The 9,438-nt window shown below is 39.5% G+C and overlaps 1 non-coding gene across 1 annotated transcript; it reads left to right on the top strand.

Moving 5' to 3' along the window:
- Positions 1-7,634: 7,634 nt before the first annotated feature.
- On the top strand, positions 7,635-7,741 carry LOC126017111 (U6 spliceosomal RNA). Its single transcript, XR_007498783.1, has one exon. It is a non-coding gene; the product is annotated as a U6 spliceosomal RNA (small nuclear RNA).
- Positions 7,742-9,438: the final 1,697 nt, after the last annotated feature.

Here is a 9,438-nt window from a genome sequence, read left to right as displayed (position 1 = left end):
GGATATTGAGTTTAATTCTATGGTTCAGCTCTTTTCAATCTTGCTAATATGAGTATAGGGGTATAAATTCTCTATTATAGTAGTGTTTTATATTTTTTTTTTGTTTTTTGTTTTTTGTTTTTTGGGTCACACCCAGCAGTGCTCAGGGGTTACTCCTGACTCTAAGCTCAGAAATTGTTCCTGGAGGGCAGAGGAGACCATATGCCGGGATTAGAATCACAGTCCTTCTGCCTGCAAGGCAACTGCCCTACCTCATATTATGGACTGGTCCTTCTGGCTTTCATCTCTATTGTCTCTGGGTATTATATTATATTGTCTTTCTCTTTTCTTAAATCCCACAGATAAGTGAGACTATTCTGCATTTATCTCCCCCCCTCTGACTTATTTCACACAGCATAATAATTTCCATATCATACATCCATGTATAGGCAAATTTTATGAGTTCATTTTTTTCTAACAGCTGCATAGTATCTCATTGTGTAGATACATCACAGTTTCTTTAGCCACTCATTTGTTGTCAGGTATCTGGGTTGTTTCCAGGTTCTGGCTCTTGTAAATAGAGCTGCTTTGAACATAGGAGTGCAAAGAGCATTATTGTAGTGTGTTTTTGTGTTCCTATATCCCTAAGAGTGGTATTGTTGGATAAGATGGGAGCTCAATGTCCAGTTTTTTTTTTAAGGAATATCCATATTGTTTTTCATAAAGGCTGGACTAGATGGCATTCCCACCAGCAGTGAATGAGAGTTCCTTTCTTCCCACATTCACACCGGCAGTGGTTGTTCTTGTCCTTTGTGATGTGTACTAGTCTCTGTAGCATGAGATGATATCTCATTGTTTTGATTTGTAGCTCCCTAATTATTAGTGACGTGGAAGATTTTTTATGTGCCTTTTGGTCATCCATATTTTATTTTTGAGAAAATGATTTTTCATTTCTTCTCCCCATTTTTTGAAGGAGTCAGATGTAAAACTGCTAGTTCTGAATGCTTTAGATGTCTGTTAAAGACTCATAATTGACAAAGTTATGGATTATTTTTAGTTACTATAGTTATGGATTTTTGAATATTAGGCATCATAGTATTATAATACCAAACCTACAACAAGTGTTAACTTCTCTCTGCCAGTGTTCCATGCTTCTTCTTTCCCCAACCCTACCTGTCACTCTGAAAGGCACATTTCAAAATTCAGTGGTTGTAGTTTGTATTTCATATTTTCAGCATTTTGAGTCTGTTTATTGAATATATAGCTATACCACTTTTACATATCACCAATATATCTAGAAGCCCCTTATCCCTGTTCTCCCAGAGTGCTCCACTTTCTCATTTATTCCTTCCTCCCTTACTTTTTTCCCTCACTTTGTCCTTCTCCTCCCTATACTCTGAGTCAAAGATACTCTAAGTTACAGGAGGTATATTTAAGTATAGGGCATGATTCTGGGGTCAGCATATATGGTCAACAAATGTTTGTTTTATTATTGTTCCTCATATTCACCTGTAATTAATGATCACATTGATCAGTTCTTCTTAAACTTTATCCATTCACAACCCTTTTTCACCCAAGAAATTTTTATGCAATTCCAGGTATATAGTATGTATGTATATATATAATTGTATACATATGATGAGATTACAAATCAAACACTTCTAATAAGTCATAAAGACATTTACTTTTTGCATACCCAGTAGTGTTCAGAGGTTGCTCCTGGCAGACTTGGGGGACCAAATGGGATGTTAGAGATTGAACCCTGGTTGAACCTTGGTTGACTGTGTGCAAGGCAAATGCTCTATCCACTGCACTACTCTGGCTCCAGATTAAATTAATTTTATTTTATTTTATTTTTTGGTTTTTGGGCCACACCCGGCGTTGCTCAGGGGTTACTCCTGGCTGTCTACTCAGAAATAGCTCCTGGCAGGCACGGAGGACCATATGGGACACCGGGATTCAAACCAACCACCTTTGGTCCTGGATCGGCTGCTTGCAAGGCAAACACTGCTGTGCTATCTCTCTGGGCCCAGATTAAATTTATTTTAAGTTACATGATCCAATAGGGGGTTGTGACCCACCATTGGAGAAGTGAGGATGATGGCATATATTTTCTCAGGTATCACCCAACTCCATGAGGCTGTAACTTACATGAGTTTTTTGAAATGTAGCTGTATATGACTTCCAGGCTATCTAGTTAACTGAAATAAGGACAAAGACTGTAATAGTGACTATGCTGGGTGGTTATTTTGGGATACTAATGTATTTACCAACATAAGGAAATTATTTATGACACATTTCTCTTGAATACAGCCTTATACTGCATGTGCATTTATATTTTTCTAGGACGTAAGGAAAGTCAAGGAAGATTTTTTTTTTTAATTTTATTCTTGCTAGATCACACAGGGTTTGAGCAACTGGCCTCCTAGAAATGTTTTGGCTAGGGAATAATGTAATGATCACAAAGGAAGAAGTACCTCATTAGAGAATTTCTGGGTAGGAAGTGTGGGCTTTGTGACCTGGGTCCAAAGTCTGAGAGCGTAACACTCCCTGTTGGATGGATTTGATTTAGGAATATGATCTTGGTGATGAGTTTCTTCTGGGACCCTGTCTTGGATTCTTAGCACTAGGAAGTCCCTGAAGGCCATTGTAGCCCATTCTGCCTTTTGGTCTGCCCATAATTCTCTCTGTTTGAACTTGCTTGAATAGCAGGGATAAAAAAAAAAGGGCATAAAAAAAAAGCAGGGATAAAAAAAAAAAGCTTTGTTCTTTGGACTTGGCATGGCTAGGCTAAGGAGGCCTCTGAGTTAGTAAAATAACTAAGCAGCTTTGTTAACATATTTTGAAGCTCTATACAAAGCAACTCTCTTTTAAGGGGATAATTAATTTTCTTTCTTTTTTTGGGGGGGGGGTCACACCTGGAAGAGCTCAGGGGTTACTCCTGGCTCTCTGCTCAGAAATTGCTCCTGGCAGGCTCAGGAGACCATATGGGATGCCAATATTTGAACCACAGTTCTTCTGCATGCAAGGCAAATGACCTACCTCCACGCTATCTCTCCAACCCTGGGGATAATTCTTTTTTTTTTTTTTGGGTCACACCTGGCAGCGCTCAGGGGTTACTCCTGGCTCCAAGCTCAGAAATCGCTCCTGGCAGGTTCGGGGTCCATATGGGATGCCAGGATTCGAACCAATGACCTTCTGCATGAAAGGCAAACACCTTACCTCCATGCTATGTCTCCAGCCCCGGGATAATTCATTTTCATGTGATTTTTTTTTCTTTTTGGTTTTTGGGCCACACCCGGCACTGCTAGAGGGGCTACTCCTGGCTGTCTGCTCAGAAATAGCTCCTGGCAGGCACGGAGGACCATATGGGACACCGGCATTCGAACCAACTACCTTTGGTCCTGGATCGGCTGCTTGCAAGGCAAACACCGCTGTGCTATCTCTCCGGGCCCTTCATGTGATTTTTTTTTTAATTTTTTATTGTGACCAATGTGCATTACAAATCTTTCACTGCATCATTTATGGTACATAGTGACAATGAATGAGGGGCATTCCCACCACCAGTGCTGACCTCCCTCCATCCCTATTCCCAGCATGCATCCCACATCTCCCTCCTCTACCCCCCAGTATGCCAATGCAACTGGTCTCCACTTTACGGTTTGTTGTAGATTGAGCATCCATTCCACCATCATTGGAGATAAAAAAAAGGATAAGAAAAAGGGGAGAAAAAAATTTGGTGAAAACTACCAAAAAAAGAAAAGAGAAAAGAAAAAAAAGAAAAATGGAGGAAAAAAGAAAAAATGGACCCAGCAAAAAGAAAAAATGGACCCAGCAAATAATAATAAAAATAAATCTCTAAATAATAACCACACGTGTGAAAAAGAAAGAGTAAAGTGGAAGAACAAAGAGAAGGAAAATAAAGTCAAAAACTAACAAATCAAAACAAAACAAAAAAAAGTATGGGTGCTGTGGTGGTGGGGTTTGGTGTTCCCCCCACTTTTTTTTTCTTTTTGCATAGGCACAGTAAGCATTGGGGAAGAAAGGGAATTCCCGTGGCCTAAGAGATTCAGGGTTTCTCCATCCTTGAAGCATACCATCATGGGATCAACTCCTGGCTCCATATATACTCATTACCCCATTCCAAAGGCTTTTTTGTGATGCCAGGAAAGTTTCCTCTCGGTTGTGTGTGAGAAATTCAAGCCACTGTAGCTAGCGATTTTGGTATTTGCGCAGGTTATAGGTCTGGGTCTAGGATAGAGTCTCTAGGTTCTAGAGGTTCCTGTCCATCGTTGATGTGGTGCTCAGTCTTCTGTAACACTTGCTCCCTGATTTAGTTAAGTCCCTAGGCTGAAGCCTAGGATATTATGGATCCAAGGGTTCTGCTCTGTCTCTGTTGTCCAAGTTGGACCTCTGCAGTAAGACATCTTGTTGTTGTTGTTGTTTTTTATGTGTCCTGGACTACAGCCCAGGGTAGAATTTTCCTTATTAGTCTCAAGGTAGGCTCTGTTCAGTCACAGTTGTCAAAGTCAGTTTACTGTTGTTGGTGCTCTTATTTTTCACAGTTCAAAGGATGATAGCTCTTCTGATTTCCATTTAGTGTTAGGTGATGTAATAGGACAGCCTGGTCTTAGGTCAAGTTTTCCTTTCCTCGTTGTCATATCAAAAACTGGCACAAGTTGGTGCCAGAGTAGTGTTATAAATCTCCCAATGGAACTTAGTTCCTGGTGGTGTTGCCCAGAGCTGTTATCATTTCTACGTCGGGGATCTGGGGTTTCAGATAAGACTAACACTGTCCAATCTCCTGACATGCATCCACATGACACATGATCAGGATGGGAGGCACCCTTCTGCTATAAAAAGTGAGTTCTTATCCCTAGAAGATAAGATCTTGTTTCTCTGTCTATGGTTTCCCCTTTTTTTTTACTGTGCCCATAAAAAACGTATGGTGCTATACTGTGTTGCTGGTGCTATTCTGGGTAAGGATGACAGGCTGCACACACAGTCTCTGTCGTCTGGTTTTGTTCTGAGCTTTTATCCCAGTCAAGGCATTTTGTACCAAGCAGCACCGAAAATGGTAAGGATAGAGAAAAAAATGTATATATTAAAATAGAACAAATAAATAAAACTGAGTTTAAAAGAAAAGGTATTCAAATAAAACAAGTGGTGGAGGAGGCTATTTGTATATTTAGGAATACACATCTTAACATGTATTGTTATACAGGTATTGAGCTACCAATAGGCAATATAAGACTCCCAATTAAGTCTTTTGATATATTCTTGTGGGGAGTAAAAGCCAAGGCACTTTTCGATTCTCAGGCCTTGAATTGAGATTGAGAGATGCTTTGCTGCATTACAAGACCATATAGTGTCTTTGAGCTGGGAGTTTTGCTGAGGCCGATTCCTGAATGGTGCAACAGTCCACGATTTGGTGGGGGTAAGAGGGGCTATCAAGTATGAGTCAGCAGGCATGCTGGTTGTAGTTCTTTGCTGAGGCTTGAGAACGGGGACCCAGAGGATGTCTTTCACTGAGGAGCTGGAAGCTGGTCTGTTGGGGCAGGAGGTCGGTCTTGGTGCCTACCGAGTTAGGAACTGAGGGTAAAGAGGGTTAAATTAGGGGAAGATAACAGATCAGGATTGAAAAATGAGGGGATAGAGGAGACACAGGGGTAGGGGAGAGGCAATACATGACAGGGGATATTTACAATACATATATATGAATTGTTTGTGATTTCGGCTTGGAGTCAGTACGGAAAGTCACGTCCATAAAGACTGACTTTAAAGAACTATTTGAGTGTTATCATCCAAATCTTTGGTATTCCGTTTCCTTTCCTAGGAACCATCTAGAATGAAAAACATTTTTGGATACTGCTCAAAAAGTATATTTGTCGCGGTTATAAAAATGAGTATTAGTAAGAAAAAACACCGCTGCAGGGGATCCAGTATGAATACGGGAGGAGTTTCTCTCTACCCCCTCCTCCCAGAGCCCAGTTGCCAAACCTGGCCCTGAAGACCAGTTTGGCATGGGGGGATCTCAGTCTCCTGGACTAGTAGTTGGTCAGCCCAGGAGGCCATTGGCCAGCTGTCTGCCCAGTATCCCAGCCATACCTGTAGGAGAGGAACAGTAATCCTGGCATGTGGGATTTTCTGGGCCAGCTGCAGCCTCCCTCTCCAGTATGAAAAAGCATAGGGGAGGAGTTTGCCTCTTCCCCATCCCCCCAGAGCTCAGATGCCAGACCTGGCCTTGAAGGCCAGCTTGGCGTGGGGGGCTCTCGGTGTCCAGTACTAACTGGTCAGTCCTGGGGGCCTTTGGCCAGCTGTGTATCCAGATTCCCAGCCATGCCAGTAGAAGAGGAGCAGTAGTCCTGGCACCTTCATGTGATTTTTTAAAATCTTAAATTGGTTGGATCAAATTTGTGACTTTCAGAATAACATAAAAATGAAAAGTTGAAGTAAGTTTAAAAAATCAATATAAGACACAGTAAATTGTTGACTGGAGCAAGGAATGCACGCCAATTCAAAGATCATCTGTCTATAGTAGTAAATTATAAAATCTGTGAACCAAATTGAATTACCTTTCTATAAAGATTCATGCAAAATAAGTATGGCACCTAGACTTTAATTTGGGACAGTGCAGTTAAAGACCTTTCTCTCTCTCTTTTTCTCTCTCTCTTTCTCTCTCTCTCTCTCTCCCCTCTGTGACACTCATCCCTTTAACTTATTTCTTTGATTTATTAAATTAAATATTTTTTATCCTAAGCATTGTGATTTACAAAGTTATTCATAGCTAAGTTTTAGGCATACAATGTTTCAGCACTAATCCCACCACCAGTGTTAACCTCCCTCCACCAATGTTCCTGGAGTCCAACCCATACCTTCCCACTATTCAGTCTGCCATCAGAATATGCAGCTTTTAAAACTTGGTTGTTAAAGTTTGGGTTTCATGATTTCATTGTTATCTCTGTGGTTTGGATATTTAGTTCTTTCCTTCCTTAACACTAACAATGCACCTGTGTCCCTGTGAGCCCTGTCCCTTGTTATTTCACATCTGTCTTTCTTCTCCTCCACTCAATTTCTTTTCCTCATATTCTGGTATTAAGAGTGTTCCAGACAAACTCCATTTAAACCATTGCATTCCCTTATACAGTTATTCTAAAGAGCATATATAAGAGTAATATTTATCCTTCTTCTGACTTACTTCATTTAGCATATCTTCCAGTTTTATTCATGTTGCAGTATTACTTGCTGCTATGTGGTATTTTATTTCATTGTATATATGTGCCACATCCTCTTAATCCACTCCTCTGTTGTTGGATATCTAGGTTGATATCAACTCTTAGCTATTGCATGGAGTGCTGCGATGATTAATAGTGTACACATGTCCTTTGAATGAATGTTTTTATATCCTGAGGATAGATATCCAAAAGTAGAAATGCTGGGTCAAATAGCAACTTGATTTTGAGTTTACCAAGAACCTCACTGCCGTTTTCCATAGGGGTTGGACCAGACAACATCTCCACCAGCAATGAATGAGTGTTCCTTTTTTTAAAACCACATTTTGGCCAACACAGATTGTTCTCGGTATTTTTGGTATGTGCCATTATGTAAGATAATATTGCACTGTTGTCTTGCTTTGGAATTAAATTCTCAGGAAAATGCTCACTTCGGCAGCACATATACTAAAATTGAAATGATACAGAGAAGATTAGCATGGTCCCTGCGTAAGGATGACATGCAAATTAAATTCTCAGGATAAGTGATAATGAGTATTTTTTCATATGCCTGTTGGCCATCTGTTGGTCTTCCTCAGAGAGGTGTCTGCCCTTAACTTTTTTCTTTATAAAATATCACAAATCTATACAACAGTGAAGAGTGATTTATTTTCAGATCTTTGTTCTGTCTGTGGGCTCTAGAATTTTTACAAGATTTATGCCAAGCAAAGGGTTAAAACTAATGATAAGTAAGTTCAATGATATGATTAAAGGGATATAGAAACAATTGATATATTTAACCAGTGACCATTTAATCAAGGTATAATTAAAATAGAAACTTGAGCTAAAATTATGCCTTGGCTCCCCCCAAAAATAACATCTGACTCTGAGTTCCTACCAGTGACTTTATGTCTATTTCCAAGAGTAGCGGAAGGTCACCTACCTAGACCACCAGGCTTGGCTTGATGCTACACTTTTCAATTTCTTTAGATTAAATTTTTTTTATTAAGGCAAGCTGATTTACAAAGGTATTCATAGTTGTTTCAGGGATACAATCTTCCAATACCACCCCACCACCAGCATTAGCTTCCCTTCACCAATGTCACCAGGTTCCTTCTCACACCCCTGCCAGACTCCTTAAACAGCACATTATTAAGTTTGGTTGTATAGTTTGGATATCATGCATGTATGTTGTTGTCTGTGGCTTAGATATATACATATATCATATCTCTACACCACCATTGTGCCAGACGGTCCTGCCCCTTACCACAGTTACCTCCCACCTGCCTCTTATGTCTCTCCTCAAGAGAAATTTCTAATTCCCTTTTTGATGCCTGGAATTCCTTTCTTCTATTTACCACAGATAAATGAGGTAATCTGGTGTTTGCCCCCTTTCTTCTGATTTATTTCATTTAATATGATATCCTCCAGTTCAGTCCAAGTTGCAGTAAATTTCTTGATTTCATCAGACCTTGCAACTGCATAGAATTTCATTCCATTGTTTTCTTTTATTAAATTAAAGAATTTTTTTATGTTTTTTGAGACTGTAAATAGTATCTTTATTAAAAAAACTAACCTGCAAAACAAAAATATATAAAATAATTTGAGCTGATTTTTTTAATATCAGAGGTGGTGTCTGGATTAATTGCTACAATGAGCATGTTTAGCAACGCAGAGACATACAGAGACATAAACACTGGGCTTAGCTTGTTTTGACAGTGTTTGCCGAGGTCAAACACGCTCCCTTTACGGAGCCTCGCTCCCCCCCCCCCCCCCGGGAGGCATGCCCCACTTTTTGAGAAGCACTGCTTTAAGCCATTTTTTAAATGTCTGAGCAAGGAGTTTTCTTTTTTGATTTTTGTTTTTTTGTGTCACACCCAGCAGAGCTCAGGAGTTACTACTGGCTTTACGCTCAGAAATCGCTCCTGGCAGGCTCAGCGGATCATATGGGATACTGGGATTCAAACCACATTTTTTACGTTTTTAGATATATCTTTTATCAGATATACACTTACTTTTCTTTTCATTCTCTTATTAGTATTTTTAGAAAAACAGGAGATTTTAGTTTTGAAGAATTGAATTATTTATGAATATTATTTTTGTTTTTATTTTATTTTGTCCTAATTTATTTCTAATTATTTCTTCTGGAGGCTTTATAGTTTTTGCCTTTGTCACTAGGTCTGTAATTCAATTTATCTGAGTAGATAAGTCTATGTATTAAATTTATATACTTAGAGCTAATCAGTCA

The sequence above is a fragment of the Suncus etruscus genome, chromosome 8, assembly GCF_024139225.1.
Source record: "Suncus etruscus isolate mSunEtr1 chromosome 8, mSunEtr1.pri.cur, whole genome shotgun sequence".
Taxonomy (NCBI): domain Eukaryota; kingdom Metazoa; phylum Chordata; class Mammalia; order Eulipotyphla; family Soricidae; genus Suncus; species Suncus etruscus.
The sequence above is the reverse complement of the archived record's forward strand: the minus strand, read 5'-3'. Positions and strand labels throughout refer to the sequence as shown.